Below are 23,263 nucleotides of genomic sequence, written 5' to 3'. Positions count from 1 at the left end.
ACAGAATGTTAACAGTTGTGACAGTAAAATCTATACTTCTATTGTTTTGCCCTTATGGTCCCTACTTCTCTGTTGTTTATCTATGTGGTCTCTGTCTGATTCTTTGATTGTTTCTGTCACATAACTAATTTTGCTAAGTGTAAATCAACTATGCTGGTGGAGTATGACTGGTTAAAGAATTGGTTTACAATGTGTTAGGATTGGTTAGAAAATAGTTTAGTAATATTTTAGTAAAATGTTTGGTTACGGTATAGCTAAGCAAAACTCAAGTTTCACTCTATAAATGGGTCCAAAAGGAAGTTTTTTGGAACCAACTCCAGGACACAGCCCCAAGAGCAGAGCTGCCAGATCTCAACACCCTGCCAGTCAAACTATGCAGAAGCTGGAGTCACCAAATGATCTAATCCTGCCAGCCACCAAGACAAGTTCACCTGCCTATTGGGAGTGGTGAGCATTGTACGCTTAGTGTGTGCATCCTGTTTTGTTGATTGTTAATAAATAGAGATTAAGGATATTGTGTAAGGCTCTTTCACTGGTAAAAGACCCCGTAAACTAGCAAAAAATTAAGCCCTGAGCCCTAGGAATTGGGTATGCGTGGCCCTGAGCCCTAGGAACTTGGTGCCTTTCCCCCGGAGCCCTAGGAACTGGGAAAGGATGGGGTGCTAAATCAACCAACCAGGTTACACCTTGAGCCCTAGGAAGAAGGTAGAGCCGGGGAGTCCTAGACTGTGCGCCTTGAGCCCTAGGAACTAGGGCAAGATTGGGTGCCTTATACCTTGAGTCCACGGAAGGGTAAAGGTGGTTGCCCTAGAGTATGTGTAAGAGAATTTTGTGCAAGTAACACTGGTAATTAGTGAAGTGGAAATTAGCCAAAATTTTGAGGAAAAACGTGGGAAATGACTGAATGACTTTTTTAAAAAAGCCACTTTCACTAGATGCCCGTTTGGAGTCAAGGAGTGTGCAAGGAAAAAAGATAATTGGTGCTTACGAATTACTGGAGAAGGGAGGGAAAGCAGATTTCTTGGCTAAAGAAGAAAAAAGCTCTTAACTGAAAATAAAAACATTTCTAACACTTTAGAAAATTGGATAAGACTAAAAAGGTTAAGAAATGTGTGAAACACCGTGAGGTGCAAGAAAGTTGCAAAGCCAGCTATGTTTAATAAAAAGAAATTAAACAATAAGCCCAACATTCAGTTAATATAATTGCTTACCTCTTTGCTACATGCAGTGAAGAGAAAAATCTAGCCACCTTTCCTCTATATAGTGTTCTGTCAATAACAGTGTCAAGGATCATTTAATTCAGTTTTTGATGGTGGTATTTAAGGCCATTGTTGTCTTACAATAGTGTTACTACAATACATTGAATTTCTAAGTCATAATTGTGTGTTTATTGATAAAAGTGACATTATTAAAACTGCAACATAAGCTATATTCAATCATATGCTATCTAAAAGGACTAAAGTAAATGCTTTATTTTTAGGAAAGCTTGATTTTAGAATCAGGAAACAAACTGTTGCTCTGATCGTTAAAGTTAGTGCTTCCCATTTGAAGGAAGCTTTTGATCACATTAATGAAAGTGCTTTTTCCAATTAAAGAATTTTAATATTGAACACTTGACATGTTCTAAGTTAAAACTATAGTTTCAACAATCTTGAAAAGGCTTAAATTGTTTTAAGTTACATAGGATGCTTTTTTAGTTCCCCTTTTTGAGAATTTACACATACATAAACAGGACAAAATGGAAAAACAGTATGCAAACCATGTTGTCAATACTGCAAAGGCAGCAAACATGAAATTTAAGGTGATAAAAACGAACCAAATGTAAACTTAGTGTAAGTGTCACAGTTTCAGCAATGTAAAGGGTATTTTACAATGAATGCACACATGCCTTTTCCAGAGCGCAATGAGTACTGCCCTCACAAAATCATCACAACTACATGACTAGAGTCCAAAAGCAATATTTTCAGCAACCCCCTTTTTCTGGAGTACCAGTAAGTCATATAAATTTGTAGAGAAGGGAAGAAATTGGGTGCATTGCTTACCAATTATTTTAACTCACATCCAGGAAATTTAACATTTTATCCACAGGCTTTACATAGGAGCTCAAATTATTGTATGTGAAGTAGTAATTATTTTATTTAATTCTTTTTGTCCTCAACTGACACAGGTACATCCTTTCTTATGGAAGTTCTATACATAAAAGAGCAACTTTATGTTATTAGATTGACAAGAAGAATGCCATACTCTGTAGCTTTATTTCATACTTTCATTCTCCGATGACTATGTGGAAACAAGGTTATTTTGTTTTGATTTGCTTTTTTAAATCATGACATTGTTCATTCTTAATGCTACCATACTCATTTCATGCCTGACTCACCCAGAACTATCTGTTTCAACATGTTGTTTTTTATGTTCCTCTATAAACATGTTATTACAATCCCTTACTTGCACTAAAGAGATTTAAAAACCACATAAATCCACTCATTGAGATAAAGATATGAAGAACTGACAGAGCACATAACCCATAAAAAGCCTAGAATGGTAAGACCAGAAACTAGAACTTGTGGCTCTCACATTTAAATTGTTTATATTTTTCTAACCATACCTTTTTACATGAAGTACCTTAATTTGGGGGGGAAAAAAATTATACTTAACTTTGTCTGCCACTTGCCCAGTGTCAGATATCAGTAACCAGCTGTGCTAAGTGACCCAGCATAGAGGTAAATTTTTCAGAGCAAAACCACAATTACTATTGCCACCTTATTTCTCCAATAGGATAGTGTTATCTTTAAATTGCTTTTAAAACCATTCACTAGCAGTGTGTAGAAAGCTTTCACTGGAAACTGAGGGTGTAAGCCAGGTTTTGCAGCGTTTAATCTTTTATGCAACCAGTTTTTTAGCCTGTAAGGTTACAAAGATAACCTTCCAAAAATGAACTGAACATAAGCCTTCCCTGTCGCTGCTCATAGCTTTGCCAAGCGCAGCAGAAGGTAACAAGATCCAGGTCAGTTTCATGTGTTGTTCAGAATCCTGTGACCAGAGGTGAAATTGTTAATAATCATGTCAGTTTCACCTAAAGGCTTTGAGTAAGGAACAATAGGACAGCAACAGAAGGCACTGGAGTTATTCACACAGAAAGAGAGAGGACCCAGAAATGAAGGATGTAGGAGAGAGCCAAGCAGAGGCTCACTGAGCTTGATTTACATACAAAAAAGCCACATTAATATTAAGATTGCAATTTCCCAGTTTAAAAAAAACTGGGGGGAGGGGAAGTGTGTGGAGGGGAACAAAATAGAAATTCCACCACCTCACATTCTACTGACACTCATATGATTCATCAACAGGGTTGGAACCTTTGGATTCATCACACAGACCTCTGCTACTTGAACTAATAGAATAACTGATAGCAGTAGCCAGTAATCACGCACTGTGGACTCAGGAATTTTGGGCTCCATTCCAAGATCTGGACAGGAGTGTACTCTAGTGGGCACTTGCCTGTGCCCCTGCAAACTTGACCTTTTCTGCTGAGTCTCCTCCAACATGTCCCATTCTTCTTGCCTTCCCAGTCTCTACTACTCAAGGTTCTCATCCCAGTCACCTTCTCACTTCCCACCCAGCACCAATCGCCCCAGGCGCCTTGTTCGATGGCAGTTTGCCCCCTATCCAGCCAATTGGCTCCCAGTCTCTCCCCTGGTGCCAGTCTCCTTGCCTAACCAGTTCCAGCCTACTCCCAACCCTGCTTCCCAATCCCCACCTCACCTCCCAAACAAGTCCCATCTCCATCCCCACCAAACCTTGCCCCAGTCAATCTACTCCTTCTCCTTCTGGTATGGCTTTTATCCCCTTCACATTTCACACTGCCTGGATGCTTGGGAAGGCAAGGAGGGAGAAGAGAAGACATTCAGGGCAGAGAGCACAGAAGAGATAGGCTCCCTGTTCTTCATTCCAATGCCAAGCACTACCCCAGCCTGAAACAGCTGTGAGCAGCCATTACAGAAGTCCAGTTTCACATGTGTAGTCCTGGGCTGGTAGAAGCATGCTCAGTGGGGATGATGTGCAGTCTGGTCACATGTAGGAGCTGGTTGCAGCTTGAGGGTGGCCAGCGAGTATGACATTTTTGGAGATTTTAACAGCTAAAAATCTAAGTAGTCTCTATTGGGCATACATGAACTACAATTTGTCAGAGGCTTATAACCTGACCAAATAAGGGTGGATTTTCATGTAGAGGGCTAAAGGCACATTCCTGATAAAAAGCACCCCGACCCTCTTCTAAAGCTATGTCTACACTACAAAGATAAGTCGACCTATGTTAAGTTGACTTCAGCCACCGCAGTAACTAATGTGGTGTCTGTAAGTCCACACTACCCTCCTTGGGTCAGTGGTGCGCGTCCTCACCAGGACTGCTTCCACGACATAAGAGGGGCAGTGTGGGGAGCTGAGAGCTCGATCTCTCAGCTCCACTGGCAGCTCCCTGCCAGAAGCCCAGCTGCCCCACAGGCTTCCGGCTGGCTGCTCTCCCCGCCCCCTCGTTCCCCGCTAGGAGTGAGGGGGAGGTCACCCAGGCTTCTTGCCCTGACTTCTAGCCAGGAGCAGGGTCCAGCTTCCTAGCTCACCAGGAGAGCGGGGCAGCTGGGCTCTAGCTGCCCCTCTTTCTTGTCAATTTCATGGCTTCGCTGTGAAATTAACAAGAATCATAGCCAACAGCCAATGTAAGGAATACAGTTTTTACTTTACATTGGGTCATCCTAACTACACTGATACAAGCCCTACGCCTCTTGTTGGGGTGGTTTTATTATGTTGTCATACCAGGGGAGTTATATCGGTGGGGGGAGCATTTCAGTGCATACACTTGCACTATTTTGTTGACAAAAGCCACTTCTGTCGACAAAGCTGTGTAGTATAGACAAAATTTCAAGTCCCAGATGCAAAACATGGGAACATTAGAGCATTTCAAAGAAAAGGTCACCAAAATATATATATTTGTTTTTTACCATGTGCTAGACATATATTTTAACCTCGTCTCATTTCTCAGGAACAGCTGAACTGTTTTGGATGAACTTTTCCTGAAAATTCAGCCTGACACAGACACCAGGCATGGAAAATTTCAACTCAAATAGAGTTTGGCAAAGTTTTAAGCAATTGAAAACAAGGTCTTATTATGGGAACTGTTAGGCAACATTAATAAATTGATGGCACTACCAGGCCTTCCTATAATAAATCCCAAAACAGTATAATTTTATGATCCACATTTATCAGAAAGCCACTATGATTAAACAACTGACAACTTAATTGCTTAGGACTAATTTCATTATTGTTAAAAAAAAAAAATGAAAACCTTAAAAAAAAATAAAGCTCCCAATAAAACCATCATTTATTTTCTAGACTATAAAAGATACTGCAAAAACTTTCACTGACACTCAGCCAGGAGACTTCTATTGGCACACATTACTTTACCTTTATTGCACAATGCTAACAGAACACTAAGCAATTCATTCAACCATTTATTCAACAGTGATGTAAAAATATTGACAATTAAGCATTTTTAAAAGGTAATATCATACAACAGGCTCTCCATATTGATTTTTAGCAAAGTAAGTAAAGATTCAGACATATTGTATATTTAAACAGAGGAAGTGCTTTTGTCAAGTACACAGCAACCTTGGTTTACTATGTAAATTTGAAACAGGAATGTTTTTCTTTTAAAAAACTTTTATGCCAAACTCTAAATTACTATTCAGCTACATACTGTGTAACTTAAGTCATAATGACAGGCAACAATTACTAACAGATGATGTATTTAAGGTTAACCTTTAACTGTAACATTTTATTTCTTCCAGGTGGGGAATAGATCTCATAAGATTCTAAAGTGCTATACAAATTTAATGCACATTTTATAATGCCATACATGCTGCCACAACATTTCCAAGGCTTGCTGTATTTTGAATGAATACAGTAAAGTGACAGATTAAATGTTATTTTATTTTGAACTTTGATTTTGGTAATCCTTCACTGGTCAAATGTGCATACATCTCCATAGTTATTTGCATCACGTAGCAATACAAGGCTAAGATAAATGGATAAAGTACTATACATGCTTATGATGCCTTCCAATTAACCTCATTTACCTACATTTATAGAGACACTGAGTTAAAATGCAGCAAATTGTTTAAATAGATGGAATTTTAGCCCACTGTTGTTCCCTCAGACACAAAAAAAGGTCAATTTGTTATACATGAAAGGAGGTATAAAGACTCTGGAAAAGCTCCAAACTCTAGACCAGGGTTTGAAAAGCCAATTCACTGTAGGGAGTGGGAAATATCCCCTAATGGACATGAAAATGGAAGCTAATTTTTTAAAATTAAGTTTATTTAAAAATGCATTTTAGCTGTTAAAAGTCGCAAAAATAACCTTCCCACTATAAACCTGCACAGGTCTGTGGACAGACAATTAGAACTAATGGTATTTGATGCAGTAATCACTCGTCAATCATTCCAGAGATAATAAAACTAGCTTTGTATCTCAGCACAGGTTAAGAGACAGGGAATGCCTCCCTTGACCAATAGTAAGAAAGACTACAGTCCCTCTTTCCCCAAAAGGTTCTGTAAGGACAGTGACTACTGTAAATGTGGGCAGAGGAAGAACCAAGAGACATGAAGGATGCCAGGCATGACTGCAAATACTCTTTGTCATTTTTCTTAATGTTCAAAATTACATCTTTGCTTGATCAACCTACATCACACAAAAAACTCCAAGCCCTTTCATCGAGTCAGCTGCTGCTCTACCTCAGCTTTTGGGAATCACTCATTTATTTCCATGTAGCACACATCAGAAAAAATCCTTCACGTTGACAGTTCATGCAACTCAATCCTCAAGCATATCAGTAAAAAGATGACTCTGACAACCAGTAGACAGTTCTATACAGAACTGCAGGGGTCTTGTAGCGGACTTTAGGAGTCACTTAAGGCGTGCCAATGGGATTCATTTACAGGATCTCCCATGTTGAGGAAATGCTGAGGTATTTAAGATAAAACATGTTTCTGGGAAAGCACTGTCTCACTGACTTTCTCATATAAGAAAATAATTATGCTAATACTATAATTTTGCTTGATGGACAGTAATGCAGTACGGTAGTGGTTGACAGAATTTAGATAATTAAAGATACCATCTGCCATCAAAACCAGACCTCAGGCTGAGGGAGAGGAGTGTTTTTGCAAGGTACATTATTTTTGTGGAGGTGGATCTGAATTAGCTAAGGTGCATTTATTTTACTTTTGGTAGTAAACAGAAGTAAGATACTATCCACCAGTGAAGATTTTGTATGGTACTGTGAAAAGTGTGGCAGGTCAGTCACCATTGGTTAACTATATAAGTTCACAGTAAACACAGGCATGACACAAAAAAAAAAAAGACAAAACTAAGCATATCAATCACACTGATGTGTTCAGTTTTGAGAAGTTACATTTTCATGAGACTAAAAAAAAAAAAGAGACAAGACACCTTAAAAGAAGATAAGCTAAGTAAGATAACAAAAAGCCTTGTAAGTAATTATAAAGTTATGTTTTTACCATTCCCACAGTTAACCTGATTGAACGTACCAAACACTTTAGACAGGATCAGGAAAACCCTCATTTAAAAATACTAAATCTCCATCAACACTTGCAATAGCACGTAGAGGAAACCATGACCAAAACAAGGTAAAGCCCATGATTCCTTGGTTACAACTTTTCTCACTTTCCTATACCACTTACAGGGTCATTATCAACTTATACTTGTGCCTGAAAATATTTTACCTACTATTGTTCAAGCAACTCCTAAAATTACTGTAAGTGAAAAATTAGAGAAAAACACTTCTCTGTTTATGCTTTTATCCTGCCTTATGTAACTAGTGTCATTGTTTCTTCTGTGTAGGCATTTTTTCTTTGTATGGGTCTTTCACACTGAAGTTATGCAAGTAGGCAAGATGGAAGAAGAGCTGCTGTTTGAAGTTTCAGGAGAGAAGCTCAATCAAGAGAATTTGTGTACTTAAAAAGTGTACTTAAAGTGTCCTGGGAGAGAGATCTGAAGAACTGAAAAGAAGAACTCAAGGTGCATGGTCAACAGTGAAAGAGGTGGTAGGAGTACTGTAGGACCAGCAATTAAATAATAAACTGAAAGGAAACGTGTATGCTACATGTGTTTGTCCCTGCCAGCTCTATGGTTTGGAAATGGTGGGACTTACGAAGATGGAAGAAAAGAAGACACAGATAGTAGAAGAAAATATAATGAGAAGAATGGCAGGCAAACGGATTGTAGACAGTGCACATGGAAGAAATAAAGAGGAAGATGAACTTGGGACTCTCAGTGACAGGCTGGAGAGCACATGCTGAGGTGGTCTGAACATGTGACAAGACAGGGAAGAAGAGGACAGCCAAAAGGGACATGAAAGACCAAAGATACAATGGAAAGACTGTGTCAAGAAAAGTTTGTAGGAAAAAACAGGACTGGCACTCCAAGACCTAGGAACCTGTGCCATGAACTGGAAGGACTGGCAAAGAATTGTGGGCACCTCTGACCCCAAGTAAATGGGAAAAGGAGTCAACATGGGTCTTTCACGTAATAGGGGAAAGAAATAGATTATTAAATACTGGAAAATGTGACAAACCATAAAAATTGTCTCACACAAGGGAAGGTGTAATAAACATTAGTTGAGCAATTTTAAAATGGACTATATTCAAGTTGATAGAGATAAGTAATAGAGCATAAAAGGAATAAGTAATACTTAAGTCTGTAAACTATTGGGTTGCAATCTATATCACAGGCACGATACAAAATAAAGTTGCATAAGGAAGAGTACCTTTATGTTATTCAAATGAGACTTGAAATTAGATTGAGTTGAGACAGAGATGGCAGGAGCGCCAGAAATAAATCCGGCAGCTACTCAGTTTTGCTTTGGGGTCTCTACAAGTTTTCTGTGGATTCTATATCTCAAGACCATACATTTTAAGAATCTGCCTGATGACACTATCACTGCTGAGCATTCTGAAATATCATTATATCCCACACTTGCCACCCCCAAACAATCAGTAAGAGTTTGCATTATCTAGGGGCATACAAAATCAAAGCAGAGGAGTTTTCTTTAATGTGAAGAATATTCAAACTAAATGCATTTTTTTCCAAACAGAATTATAATTATGATCATTTTAACTAAATACTTCATTTTGAAATAATTATAAATGACTTCTAGTATTCTCCCTCATTCAAACTACAGTTTGGTATCCTATTATGTGTAATACGGGTCACTACATGCATCCCCATTTTTATCTGCAAATGCTAGAACTGATTTTGCCAGGTTATTGCAATACACCATACTTCCTTGGCACACACAGAATATAGTGCATGGCAGTTTGGCATTGTTACAGCCACATCTCATAGATTTACAAGGTGCACTGCTCTCACAAGAGCACTTGATTAACTTCAAAATGTCTGGAGGAGCAAGAGCAGCTGTAGAAGACAAAGTCTATATCACCTGCTGCTAGCTTGTGTTCAACATAGACTCTGAACCTTGTCAAAGTCCTTGATGATATCACTTGCTGGCCAGTATAATACCCAAAGAATTGTGGAACTTCAGTGACTGCGCAGGTGACATCTTGTGAAGTATGTCTAGTTGACACCTCCATCTGCAGCTACTTCTTTAGGTTAGACTTGGCCTTAGCAATCCTCATGTAACCACAGTCAATGAACACTGGCACAAGAAGCCATGTGACAAGATATTCTTGATGTGACTCTTTTGTGAATTTGCTTGTAGGCCTATCGGTCTTGAATAGATAAGGTTGGTGTCAAATAGCTGTGTTGGACCAACCATTGCATACTTTTTTTTTTTTTTTTTTTATCACCGCCGGTGTCTCTATCATCCTTGGTATTGTGTTTCAGAACCAGGTGGGCTATGTTCAAATTCTTGCATTTGTTAAATGTCAACTGTGCTTCGCCTTCACTGACTGATGGTGGTGCCACTCTAAAAACAATGTTTACTATTGCCTCCGAGTGCTTAGTGGGATCTAAAGGATCCACACACGGCCATTCTTACTAATGGCTTCTCTGTCCATTGCATCTGCAGCAATCCTTAACTTCTTCGTGTAGCTCTTGTTTTGCATTTGGTGTATGTTTGGTTTATAATCTGTTAATGTCTTTAATTGTCCAGTATTTGAAAATTATTTGTCATGAGTGAATATGTAAGAATTTGTTGAGTGAGCATACTCAGAGTACAAGAAGAATATACCTTGTGTCTCAGTTCGGGGAGGGAGGTGGGCACGGGGAGGGGCAAGGATTGATGTACTAGCAATGTATACAAAACATATGGAACAATTAGTTACAATGCACACAACAAAATATTAGTGTGACGTTTTCATTAAAAGTAATTGCACTTATCACCCCCCTCACTTGAATCAGGAGGGGGTGATAATAAGTGCTCATATTTCAGAATGCTCAACAGTGACAAAGTTATCAGGCAGTTTCTTTTTATGCAGAGTCTTAAAATACAAAACGCACACACACACAAAAACCCACCGCACACACTCTGTGGACACTAAAACAAAATACTGCCAAAACTTGTATTTGGCTACCAACCTCAGTTCTTGTGTGTGAGAGAGTATAATAGGGTAAATTTAAAACAGGTCCTGAAATTAAATTGAATCTAATGAAGCTAATGCTAGGATTCACTTGGTCATGCTACTTTGAATGCATGAGAAAGTGAAGAGTAAATTTCTGCATATGATGGAGAGTGGAAACCTTTGGAGAGCCCAAAGCAGAAGCAGCAACAGTACAAGCAAAAAGCGATGAAGGTGTAGATGAAGATTATAGCAAGATTTTCAGCTGTGATGGAGAATACTTCATTTGCCCAAGAGAAGCACTACTGAGTTGATATGGAGTGGAAATGAAGCTATATGTTTACCTGGTCAAGATAAAAACAAGTTACTAAAAAGATGTCAAAAGATACATGTAACTAATAATCTGACACATTATCTATTGTAGGAAAGAGATAAGTATGATTTGTAACTGATGCACTCTTATTGGAATATGTTACATCCAGTACCAACTAGTAGATCTTCAAAACAACAAAAAACCTTTTGACCAAAATATTTCAGCCTGGGGGGGGGATTGTTTTTAAGCTTTGTTTACATTTATTAAAAATTAAGACAAAAAGCGAACATGGGCAATAATACACAAGGGAATATCCATGAACAGCAGGTTAAAAGGCAGAACTCACTCTTTGATGCTACATTTAGGCCTGGTCTATCCTGGTGATTTCAACCATCAGTATAGCTGCACTGATGCAAATCCCTAGCACAATCATGTAAAGCTGCAATTTGCCCTAGTGTCACTTACACAGATTTCAAATAGGAATAATGACACTAGTGCACATTGTGGCTTAAACTGTCTGCACTCGGAGTATGCATCAGCGCAGCTATAGTTACGGATGGTCTGCGTTGGCCAAAATCCTCTGTGCAGACAAGGCCTTAATAAAGATTTGAAATTATGTCTTTGTATTCTGCTAGAAGAAGACTGCCAATAATTAAAATAATTCATGTTTATTATCCTCCAAGTAACTAGAAACCACCACTAGTTTCCCTCTAAACACTACCTTCTAAATGGCAGAGTCAATTTCTATCACTGTATTGCTCAATAATTCATTAGTGCTCAATAGGAATATTCCCTGCCTCTCTGTGTCTTTACAATATCAATACCCAGTATCTGTCCTGTGAGTGAGGTCTAGGAACTTAGTTCATGGTATTTGCTGTTGTATCGAAACTATCTACATATTTTCCCCGCAATATTTTTAACTTGCTTTGCCATGATTTATTTGGATGGTATAGTCACACAATGGTCCACTATAGTTGAAGACAACACAGAAATTTTTAGAAGAGGAAAGCTTTTAGGGCAGAGACCATTTCTTACTATACAAGTGCACAGCACCTAGCACAATGGGTTCTTGATCCAATTGGAGCTTCTGAGAACTTTTTAATACAAATGCATTTAAAGATAATAATACCTTACTAACAGCTTTCTGCTTACTTACACTCCCTTGTTATAGTTTGACTTAGATTAAGTTTTTTACTTTTCTATTAAACACTTGTTACTGGCATGGAATAGTACCTGTATGCTACCCCAAAAGTGGATACATTTTAGAGGTGAAGCAACAGCGTCTGTAAAGCACTCTGGAATCATTCCTGGTAAAGATACTAAGGAAAGTGGTGACACGAGACAGGAAAGTGGAACACTAAAAAACCTCTTAAATCTGTGCACCTTGGTAAAGAGCAATTTACCAGACAGAGTACACAACCGGGAAGACATTTGGATTCAAGTTCTAGCCCTGCCAATAATTTACTATGTGACCTTAGATAACCATTTGATCTTTCTTCCCCAGTTCCCTACCCACCCCAATTCAGAAAATGGGGATAATGCTGCCCTAACTCACTACTATGTTGCAAGTCTTAGTTCATTAGTGTTTGTAAAGTGCTCTGAAGTAGTAAGAGCATAAACAATTCAACAATTTTCCATTTTTGTGTAAAGAGACAGTGATGTGTAAAGAGTCAGCATGTTCAATTTATAAGAGGAGAGAGTATGGAGTAAAATGTAATCTAGGTGAGAATATAATACCATGACTGAAATTACAAAATTATTTTCCTGTGTAATAGAGGGAGGATCAATGCATACCTGAGAACAATAACAATACTTTGCACTTATATAGCACATTCCATCAGAGGCATTAAAAATGGTGTACAAGTTTTAAATGAACAATGAGACCCCATCATTACAGCAAAAAAAAACACAAAAACCCTGACATCTGTCAAACTATTACTGCCAACAAGGTCTAGGACGCCGATGAAGTTGCACAGAAAATGTAAAGGGAGAAAGATACCAAGAATCTTCACAGAAGCAGTCTACATAAAAATATTTTAGATGTCAAAAAAGTCAGTTAGTATTTTCATGAGCAGTGATTCAACTGCAAAGTGACAAACAGAGGCTCTGAATTACATTTCTTCCACATATTCTTAAATCAAAAGCAAGAGAAAATTAATGTCCTGTGAACCGGATTTTATCATTTCCATTTATTAAAAAAATTGAATTATTACTTTCTTTCACGGTTTAGGAATTCACCTGAACCCCAGATGGAATTATAGCCCTGTGAGTCAATTGCCTACTACTATGATAATATTTTATTATGCTGTCTAAACTTCAGAATATTACCAATACTACCATAAATTCACAAGTGAATTCTAGATAAACCATTGCATATTTTAGTCCTAGCTTTTTAGAGAAACTAGATGTCCCTTCAACAAGCTTAGCCTGCAGAAAGAGGTCAACAGCAAACATTCATACTATTCTTCCATTACTACAAATCCTGAAATGATCTATGTATCTTGGGTTCTGTGGTGAGATTATAGTGCCCCAAATGCAAATGGGTTCAAGAGAAGGCCATTTAAATTAAATAGCAAATGAGGTTAGGTCACTAACTACTGGCACAAGTAGACAACTCCACTAACATCGATGGAGATGTGTCCGCTTACGTGAGTGGGGAAATTGGACCAGATCTGATATTTGGAAGGGAAAGAAGATTAAATCCCTTGGGAATGGATAGATCCGGGGTACACTCTTCCTGGAAGATGTTTTTATACATGACAATTTATACAAACTAGTGCAGAGGTTTCCAAACTCTTTTTTGCTGAGCCCCTCTTCACAGATTCACGTTCCATTCACACACCCCTCTCAGGGGAGGGGTGCCCAGTACCCACAGAGACCTGGGCGGGAGGAGAGGGGAATGCGGAGAACCACTGCATCCCAGAGACAAAGTAAGCATAGATCAACATGTGACTACTGCAGTTTCTTACATAGTCAAAGTACTGATTTAAAAAAAGACAAGAGGGATAAACAATTACACACCCCTGCTGCCTCCTCTAAGTATCATTATTAAGTGCCTGGAGGGCATACATGGAAATAAAGCAGGCAATGGAGAAGAGTCCAGGCAGACTGCACATGCTGATGAAGACAGTGATGAGCCTAGAAGCCAGTAGAATGAGAAAGTGAAGAAGGTATTGTTGAGGGTGTGAGATGAAAGATATGAAGGGAGAGAAAGAAGCCAGGTGTAAGGGGAGGGTTGGATCAATGTGTGAGAAATGGAGGAAATGAATGGAAGGATTAAGAAATCTGATGGAATACTCAATGAAAGGAAAACAGAACAGGAAGGGATGAAAGAATTAGAGTTCAGTAAGGGTCAGTAAGAAGGGATGGGATTTGGTCATCAGTGTTCGAGGGAGAGCAAGGCAGCAGATGCTAGGAACCAGGCCCTGGGCAACAGGTAAAGGATCAGTGGAGAGAGAGGATAGATGACTGGGAGGTTGAACATGGGGTCAAAGAGTGGCCTGTGATTGAAGAACTGGCCAAGAGGACGGTCAGGGAAGATGTAACTGATGAGAGTTGGCTGGAAAGAGGAAAAAAAGAAGTGGAGGGAGGGGAACTAGGGTCAGCGTGGGGAGGCAGGAGGAAAAAACGTGAAGGGGAACCAGCTTAGGATAATTGGCAGTGGGGCCAACAGGGTGAGGCAATAGATGGAGTCAGTGTGGCAGTTAAAGGAATAAGAAGGAGCACAGTTGACTTACGGTGGGAGGCAGGTGTGTTTGAGTGGGGGTGATAGAAAGCGCACGCCTGGTTACTGAGAATAAGAAAAGTGGGGGGTCCTGGTCAGGAGAGAGATGATGTGGGAAACAGCAGGAGGGCATAGGAGAGGAATGAAAGGATGGGGTCACAAAGAAGATGATGGGGAAAATCAGTGTGCGTATGTATGGCAGGGAAGAGCCAGCATGAGCTCAGGGAGCAGGATGCGAACAGAAATCAGAGAGCAGGGCTGAAGCCAAGTGGAAGGGATGGGGCAGCTGGGATAAGGAGTCAGTGAGGCAGATATGGAGAGGAGAAGGGGGCAATGGGGAAAAGGGGGTGGAGCTGAGGTCACGGGAGGACAGTGATGGAGGTGGGTACAGGGAGCAGAAGGGATTGGTAGGGGCGGGACTGAAAAGAGGGAGCAGTATCAGGGGAGTTCAGTGAGAAAAGCAGGTACGGGGAGCAGAGAGGGTTGGTGGGGGTAGGTCTGAGGTGAGGGAGTAGGGTCGGGGAGATCAGTGAGAGACGCATGTGCGGAGAGCAAAGGGGGTCGGGGTGAGGAGACAAGTATGAGGAGCAGAGAAGGTCAGTGGGGGACGGGCGGGACTGAGGTGATGGAGCAGGGTCGGGGGAATCAGAGAGGTGATAGGTACGGGCAGCAGAGGGTGTCATGAGGATACGGTGGGAGCAGGGCTAAGGTGAAGGAGTGGGATCAGAGGACATCAGTGGGGGAGGCGGGTGAGGGAAGCAGAAGGGGTCAGTGGGGGTGGGAGCAGGGCTCAGGTGAGGCAAGCAAGGGAGGGAGGTACAAGGAGCAGAAGGGGTCAGTGGGGGCAGGGCTGAGGTAAGGGGGCAGGGTCAGAGGAGGTCAGTGAGGTGGTCAGTGAGGGAAGCTGGTATGGGGATCAGAGAGGGTCAATGGGGTGGGGCTGAGGTGAGGGAGCGAGGTCAACGGAGGTCAGAGAGCAGAGAGCGTCAATGGGGTGGGAGTGGGTGAGGGCAGGTCAGAGAGGGTCAGTAGGGTGGGGCTGAGGTGAGGTCAGAGAAATGATGGGTATGGGGAGCAGAGAAGGTCAGTTGGGTGGGGGTGGGGGCAGGGGCTAAGGGGAGGGCAGGTTAGAGAGGGAACGAGGAGCAGAGAGAGTCGGTCGGGTGAGGCCAGAGGAGAACGGGGAGCAGAGAGGGTCGGTCGGGGGGGGGGCAGGCCAGGCCAGAGAGGGGACGGGGAGCAGAGAGGGTCGGTCGGGCCAGGCCAGGCCAGGCCAGGCAGGGGACGGGGAGCAGAGAGGGTCGGTCGGGCGAGGCCAGAGGGCGACGGGGAGCAGAGAGGGTCGGTCGGGCGAGAGGGGCAGGTCAGAAGGGGACGGGGAGCGGAGAGGGTCGGTGCAGTGAAGGCAGGTCAGAGGGGGACGGGGAGCGGAGAGGGTCGGTCGGGGGAGGCTAGAGGGGACGGGGAGCGGAGAGGGTCGGCCGGGGGAGAGGGGCAGGTAAGAAGGGGACGGGGAGCAGAGAGGGTCGGTCGGACAAGGCCAGGCCAGGCCAGGCCAGAGAGGGGATGGGGAGCAGAGAGGGTCGGTCGGGGGAGAGGGGCAGGTAAGAAGGGGACGGGGAGCAGAGAGGTTCGGTCGGGTGAGGCCGGCAGGTCAGAGGGGGACGGGGAGCAGAGAGGGTCGGTGCAGTGAAGGCAGGTCAGAGGGGGACGGGGAGCAGAGAGGATCGGTTGGGGGAGGCCAGAGGGGACGGGGAGCAGAGAGGATCGGTCGGGGGAGGGGGGCAGTCAGAGGGGGACGGGGATCAGAGAGGGTCGGTCAGGTGGGGGCAGGTCAGAGGGGGACGGGGAGCAGAGAAGGTCGGTCGGGTGAGGCCAGAGGGGAATGGGGAGCAGAGAGGGTCTGTCGGGTGAGGCCAGAGGGGGACGGGGAGCAGAGAGGGTCGGTCGGGGGAGGCCAGAGGGGGACGGGGAGCAGAGGGTCGGTCGGGGGAGGGGGGCAGGTCACAGGGGGACGGGGAGCAGAGAGGGTCGGTCAGGTGGGGGCAGGTCAGAGGGGGACGGGGAGCAGAGAGGGTCGGTCGGGGGGGCAGTCAGAGGGGGACGGGGATCAGAGAGGGTCGGTCAGGTGGGGGCAGGTGAGAAGGGGACGGGGATCAGAGAGGGTCGGTCGGGGGGGCAGTCAGAGGGGGACGGGGATCAGAGAGGGTCGGTCGGGGGGGCAGTCAGAGGGGGACGGGGATCAGAGAGGGTCGGTCGGGGGGGCAGTCAGAGGGGGACGGGGATCAGAGAGGGTCGGTCGGGGGGGCAGTCAGAGGGGGACGGGGATCAGAGAGGGTCGGTCAGGTGGGGGCAGGTGAGAAGGGGACGGGGAGCAGAGAGGGTCGGTCGGGGGAGGGGGGCAGGTCAGAGGAGACGGGGAGCAGAGAGGGTCAGTCGGGGGAGGGGGGCAGGTCAGAGGGGGACGGGGAGCAGAGAGGGTCGGTCGGGGGAGGCCAGAGGGGACGGGGAGCAGAGAGGGTCGGTCGGGGGGGGCAGGTCAGAGGGGGACGGGGAGCAGAGAGGGTCGGTCGGGGGAGGGGGGCAGGTCAGAGGGGGACGGGGAGCAGAGAGGGTCGGTCGGGGGAGGCCAGAGGGGACGGGGAGCAGGTCAGAGGGGGACGGGGAGCAGAGAGGGTCGGTCGGGGGAGGCCAGAGGGGGACGGGGAGCAGAGAGGGTCGGTCGGGGGAGGGGGGCAGGTCACAGGGGGACGGGGAGCAGAGAGGGTCGGTCGGGGGGGGCAGGTCAGAGGGGACGGGGATCAGAGAGGGTCGGTCGGGGGAGGGGGGCAGGTCAGAAGGGGACGGGGAGCAGACAGGGTCGGTCCGGTGGGGGCAGGTCAGAGGGGGACGGGGAGCAGAGAGGGTCGGTCGGGGGGGGCAGTCAGAGGGGGACGGGGAACAGAGAGGGTCGGTCGGGGGGGGGCAGGTGAGAAGGGGACGGGGAGCAGAGAGGGTCGGTCGGGGGAGGGGGGCAGGTCAGAGGAGACGGGGAGCAGAGAGAGTCGGTCGGGGGAGAGGGGCAGTCAGAGGGGACGGGGTGCAGAGAGGGTCGGTCGGGGGAGGGGGGCAGGTCAGAGGGGGACGGGGAGCAGAGAGGGTCGGTCGGGGGAGGCCAGAGGGGACGGGGAGCAGAGAGGGTCGGTCGGGGGGGGCAGGTCAGAGGGGGACGGGGAGCAGAGAGGGTCGGTCGGGTGGGGGCAGGTCAGAGGGGACGGGGAGCAGAGAGGGTCGGTCGGAGGGGGGCAGGTCAGGGGGGGACGGGGAGCAGAGAGGGTCGGTCAGGGGAGGGGGGCAGGTCAGGGGGGGACGGGGAGCAGAGAGGGTCGGTCGGGGGAGGCCAGAGGGGACGGGGAGCAGAGAGGGTCGGTCGGGGGAGGGGGGCAGGTCAGAGGGGGACGGGGAGCAGAGAGGGTCGGTCGGGGGAGGCCAGAGGGGACGGGGAGCAGAGAGGGTCGGTCGGGGGAGGGGGGCAGGTCAGAGGGGGACGGGGAGCAGAGAGGGTCGGTCGGGGGAGGCCAGAGGGGACGGGGAGCAGGTCAGAGGGGGACGGGGAGCAGAGAGGGTCGGTCGGGGGAGGGGGGCAGGTCAGGGGGGACGGGGAGCAGAGAGGGTCGGTCGGGGGAGGGGGGCAGGTCAGGGGGGACGGGGAGCAGAGAGGGTCGGTCAGGGGAGGGGGGCAGGTCAGGGGGGGACGGGGAGCAGAGAGGGTCGGTCGGGGGAGGGGGGCAGGTCAGGGGGGGACGGGGAGCAGAGAGGGTCGGTCAGGTGGGGGGAGGTCAGGGGGGGACGGGGAGCAGAGAGGGTCGGTCGGAGGGGGGCAGGTCAGGGGGGGACGGGGAGCAGAGAGGGTCGGTCGGGGGAGGGGGGCAGGTCAGGGGGGGACGGGGAGCAGAGAGGGTCGGTCAGGTGGGGGGAGGTCAGAGGGGGACGGGGAGCAGAGAGGGTCGGTCGGGGGAGGCCAGAGGGGACGGGGAGCAGGTCAGAGGGGGACGGGGAGCAGAGAGGGTCGGTCGGGGGAGGGGGGCAGGTCAGGGGGGACGGGGAGCAGAGAGGGTCGGTCGGGGGAGGGGGGCAGGTCAGGGGGGGACGGGGAGCAGAGAGGGTCGGTCAGGTGGGGGGAGGTCAGGGGGGGACGGGGAGCAGAGAGGGTCGGTCGGGGGAGGGGGGCAGGTCAGGGGGGGACGGGGAGCAGAGAGGGTCGGTCAGGTGGGGGGAGGTCAGAGGGGGACGGGGAGCAGAGAGGGTCGGTCGGGGGAGGCCAGAGGGGACGGGGAGCAGGTCAGAGGGGGACGGGGAGCAGAGAGGGTCGGTCGGGGGAGGGGGGCAGGTCAGGGGGGACGGGGAGCAGAGAGGGTCGGTCGGGGGAGGGGGGCAGGTCAGGGGGGACGGGGAGCAGAGAGGGTCGGTCAGGGGAGGGGGGCAGGTCAGGGGGGGACGGGGAGCAGAGAGGGTCGGTCGGGGGAGGGGGGCAGGTCAGGGGGGGACGGGGAGCAGAGAGGGTCGGTCAGGTGGGGGGAGGTCAGGGGGGGACGGGGAGCAGAGAGGGTCGGTCGGAGGGGGGCAGGTCAGGGGGGGACGGGGAGCAGAGAGGGTCGGTCGGGGGAGGGGGGCAGGTCAGGGGGGGACGGGGAGCAGAGAGGGTCGGTCAGGTGGGGGGAGGTCAGAGGGGGACGGGGAGCAGAGAGGGTCGGTCGGGGGAGGCCAGAGGGGACGGGGAGCAGGTCAGAGGGGGACGGGGAGCAGAGAGGGTCGGTCGGGGGAGGGGGGCAGGTCAGGGGGGACGGGGAGCAGAGAGGGTCGGTCGGGGGAGGGGGGCAGGTCAGGGGGGGACGGGGAGCAGAGAGGGTCGGTCAGGTGGGGGGAGGTCAGGGGGGGACGGGGAGCAGAGAGGGTCGGTCGGGGGAGGGGGGCAGGTCAGGGGGGGACGGGGAGCAGAGAGGGTCGGTCGGGGGAGGGGGGCAGGTCAGGGGGGGACGGGGAGCAGAGAGGGTCGGTCGGGGGGGGGGCAGGTCAGAGGGGGACGGGGAGCAGAGAGGGTCAGTCGGGGGGGGCAGGTCAGAGGGGGCCGCGGCCGGGCACCGGAAGGGGTCAATGGGGAGAGGCGGCGGGTGCCCGCCGCGGAGCGGAAGGAGCCGGGGCGAGGACGCAGGTCCCGGGCGGAGTGGCGGCGCTTGGCGGCGGAGTGGCGGCGCTTGGCGGGGGAGCGGCGGGTGCCGCGGTCTCTGACGACGGGAGGGGATGGGGGAGCCGAGCCCAGCCGAGCCGCCCGCTCCGCCCCCGGCAGCTGCGCCCCGCCTCGCCCGCCCTGACACTCACCGAGCCGCCCCGGAGCGGGCGTGGATGGAACCCGGAGGCGCCTCTCCCGGCTCGGCTCGAGGCAGCGCCGCGGCCGCAGCCCCCGCTGAGGGGACAGACCGATCCTGGCAGCACCGGGCAGCCGCAGGGAACAGGCTGCAACCACCCGGGAGACCGTGCGGGCGTGCGAATGACCCGGATGTACCGGGGGCAGCAGGCAGGTGATTGCGCCTGCGCGGCGGCGGCCTTCACGTTGCGCATGCGTATGCACCTGCCTCAACCCTGCGTATCTCGGTGCCTGAACTGGTTTGGAAAGGGAGGCGGGAGGGTACGGCGACCAGTGCAGCCTCTTAAAGGCACAGCGACACCATTTTCGGCTGCCGAGGAAACCCACAGGCTGCTTCCTATTAGCCTTAGCCTCCCGCCCTGAACTGCCGGCACGACGGCCCGGGGGGCAGCCTTGGGGCAGTGGAGGGCCCTAGGGGAGCCGGTCCCTGGGGACACTCAGGGGGCCTGGCCCTCTTCCCGGAGGGGTTCCTCCATCACCCCAATTCCACCAGCCCCATGCCTGCTGCCATGTGAAGGAAGTAGCAGGATTTCTACCCGATCCAGCCAGTTTCACAGGAGGTGTAGGGCTGTTAATGCCTGCTTGGGCAGCACCTTGTATAACCAGGCCTTGCCGCTTTATGGGGCCCCTGGGCACCGGCTAGATCAGCCAAAGGCAGAGCTTGCAGAGCTTTTGCCTTTGATGCCCCTAAGTCAGCAGTTCCCACACTGGGAGTCGTGCCATCAGCAGATGGGGTCACAGGGATCCCTAGCAGGCAGAGGATGCCCGTTTGCTCCGCGCAGCGTGTCCCTGTATATACAGTGCATGGGAGGTATGCCCGGCGTGACCTCACACGCACCATGTGTTCAAGGTCACAGGGTGTGGAGGACACCGCTTTGTAGAGCAAAAGGGCGTCGTTCATGCAGGGTCACCTAACACGGGTCATGCTGTGCGGAGGACACAGTGTTGCTCTTCAAAATGCCATTCTCCATGCTGTCTGGGGTCCCGGCCAGAAGTTCTTCATTCAAATGAGGTTGTGCTGGCAAAAAGCTTGGGAACCCCTGCCCTAAGTTGAGGGAGGAGTACAACTCCTTGGCTTCTGCCAACCATAGGATTGTCAACTCCAAGCATTCAATTAAAAATAAAAAAAAAAGCAGCACACAAATTTCTTCCCAAATAAATCACATTGCAAGGTCTGGGCAAAAAGCTTAAATCCTGCAATGAGCTCAGTGCGGGCAGGGCCCCATGCTGGTGGGGGAATACCATTGCAGCATTGTCTCTGTGTATATAATGTCTTCTGCAGTTTCCACAGTATGCATCCGATGAAGTGAGCTGTAGCTCACAAAAGCTTATGCTCAAATAAATTGGTTAGTCTCTAAGGTGCCACAAGTACTCCTTTTCTTTTTGCAAATACAGACTAACACGGCTGTTACTCTGAAACCTGTCATTGCTGCCTCAGTGACCAACCTAGCCTTGCTGTCCACTTGCAGTAAAATACAAAGCACATAATGCATTTTTTAAAACTCTACTTACTATTTGATTTTTTATAAGTGTTTTAAAAACTTAAATGCCTTTTTAAAAATCTTCACAGCCACACATACCCCTTTAATACTATTTGCATGAAAACTAGTTCTTTGTCTCCTAGGAGTTCACTTGCTCTTTTCTGATTGTTCCTTGTTTGGAGTCATGAACATCCTTTTTTGACACAGTGACTGTGGAAATTGTTAGGTTGTCACACACTGTGGATTAAGAGACTTCACATGTAGGCTAAGCTGCAGGAGCAGATGAGTGAAACAGAGATCCTGTTTTCTGGGCAGCACAAAAGGGGAAGAGATCTTTTTTTCTGATATCCAAGTCAAATATTTTTTTCAAAAATGTTTCCCCAAGAGGCCTTAGCTGGTCTTTAGCCTGGCTGCATCTTCTGAAGCCAAACACTCTTTTATTATTTAAAATTTGGCATTGCTGCATTACCAGCTCTGTAGAGTGGTGGCCTCACAATAGAATAGGCAAGCTGCCTTTAATGCCAAGAGTCTCAACAATGATCATTTCAAAGCTGCTAGCTTCTGATTTTCATACAGTTCCTGAATCGCAGCGCAGCACAGGTGGGCAAAAGGACAGAAGTAGTGCAATGAGAAAGCAGGTGGCTGGCTCTAAGGCTTTGGTGATTTGGGTCTTCGTAAACACAGCATTAAGATGGAAAGCAGCACTATGGGCAGAGGTGATTTGTTTTAGAGTAACCACACTGAAAGCTAGGAGAAGTGTAGTCACTTGGTTCTGCTACTTCCTCTTCAAAAAAGAGAGGAACTCAAGTTTAATGCTGGAACTGTCAATAGCAATGACAACCCCATGTTAGTAAAGAGAGTGAGGAATAGAAAACTCAGAGATTCAGATCATAGATATGTACTCACTTTCTTATTACCATTGCTTCTGGCAGGACTAGAGCATATGTCCACTCATGCTGCTTTCCATACTCTGATATACTATACAAAGCTTCTACACAAACTGGTAGGAACTAAGGGGGGATCCACAAAGGTACTTAGGCGCCTACGTCCTATTTTTAGGCACAACAGCAATCCACAAAACTCCTGCTCGGCTGTCACCTAACCTTGTAGGCCTCGACACTCACTCTGCACCGAAGGTTTTTTTCCTCTGGGCACCTACACTGCAGCCTCACTCTAGGTGCCTCTATTCTGTCCGAACAGGCTCACTGTTGCCTCACGGTAGGTGTCCAAGCACCTATTTCCCACCTCAGCCCCTGAGCGATTCACAAACCAGGAAAGACAGACATTTCGCTGCTCAAGTCACATGTAGGAGGGCCTGATCTAGTAGGCAGCCTCTGAGCATGCTTACTGGATTTGGCCCCTCAGGCAAGTTCACACAAACACAGAATGACTGCCCCCTGTCCCCAGGCTCTTTCTCTGGCTCATTTAAATATGTTATTGTTTAATTAAAGCAGAACAACATGAAGAGGAGAAATGGAGGGAGACTATTCCATAGCCCAGTGAAGAGGCAATCACCTGAGAGGTGACAGATCTCTGTTCAAATTCCTCCTCCTTGGGAGGAGCAGGGGACTTGAACTGGGGGCCTCCAAAATCCTGGGTGTGAGCACCCTATCTACGAGGCCAAAGGTTATAAAGGAGGGCCTCCTCGCCCCTCCCCAGCTGTTTTGTTTCAGGTCCCTCATGCACCTCAGGTAGCCAAACGCCTATCTTTCCCCAGTTCATGGAGCACTAGCAGAGCTAGGTGCCTCCCTGCAGCCC

General features: G+C 48.0%; 1 protein-coding gene across 6 annotated transcripts in view; it reads right to left on the bottom strand.

The window, feature by feature from the left end:
- The window catches only part of CYRIB (CYFIP related Rac1 interactor B), a 161,477-nt gene that overhangs the window by 117,335 nt on the left and 20,879 nt on the right, over positions 1-23,263 (bottom strand). For 3 of the 6 annotated variants that reach the window (XM_048841659.2, XM_048841654.2, XM_048841658.2), the window contains exon 1: positions 19,979-20,184. The exons of 2 other annotated variants lie outside the window; for them this stretch is intronic. The gene's annotated coding sequence lies outside the window, so the exon portion shown is untranslated. Of the gene's footprint in view, positions 1-19,978; positions 20,186-23,263 lie in introns of those variants that run through there. One more of the 6 variants, XM_048841655.2, reaches the window with a different exon arrangement.

The sequence above is a fragment of the Caretta caretta genome, chromosome 2 (genome assembly GCF_965140235.1).
Source record: "Caretta caretta isolate rCarCar2 chromosome 2, rCarCar1.hap1, whole genome shotgun sequence".
Classification (NCBI taxonomy): domain Eukaryota; kingdom Metazoa; phylum Chordata; order Testudines; family Cheloniidae; genus Caretta; species Caretta caretta.
This window is presented reverse-complemented; position numbering and strand designations above follow the sequence as displayed.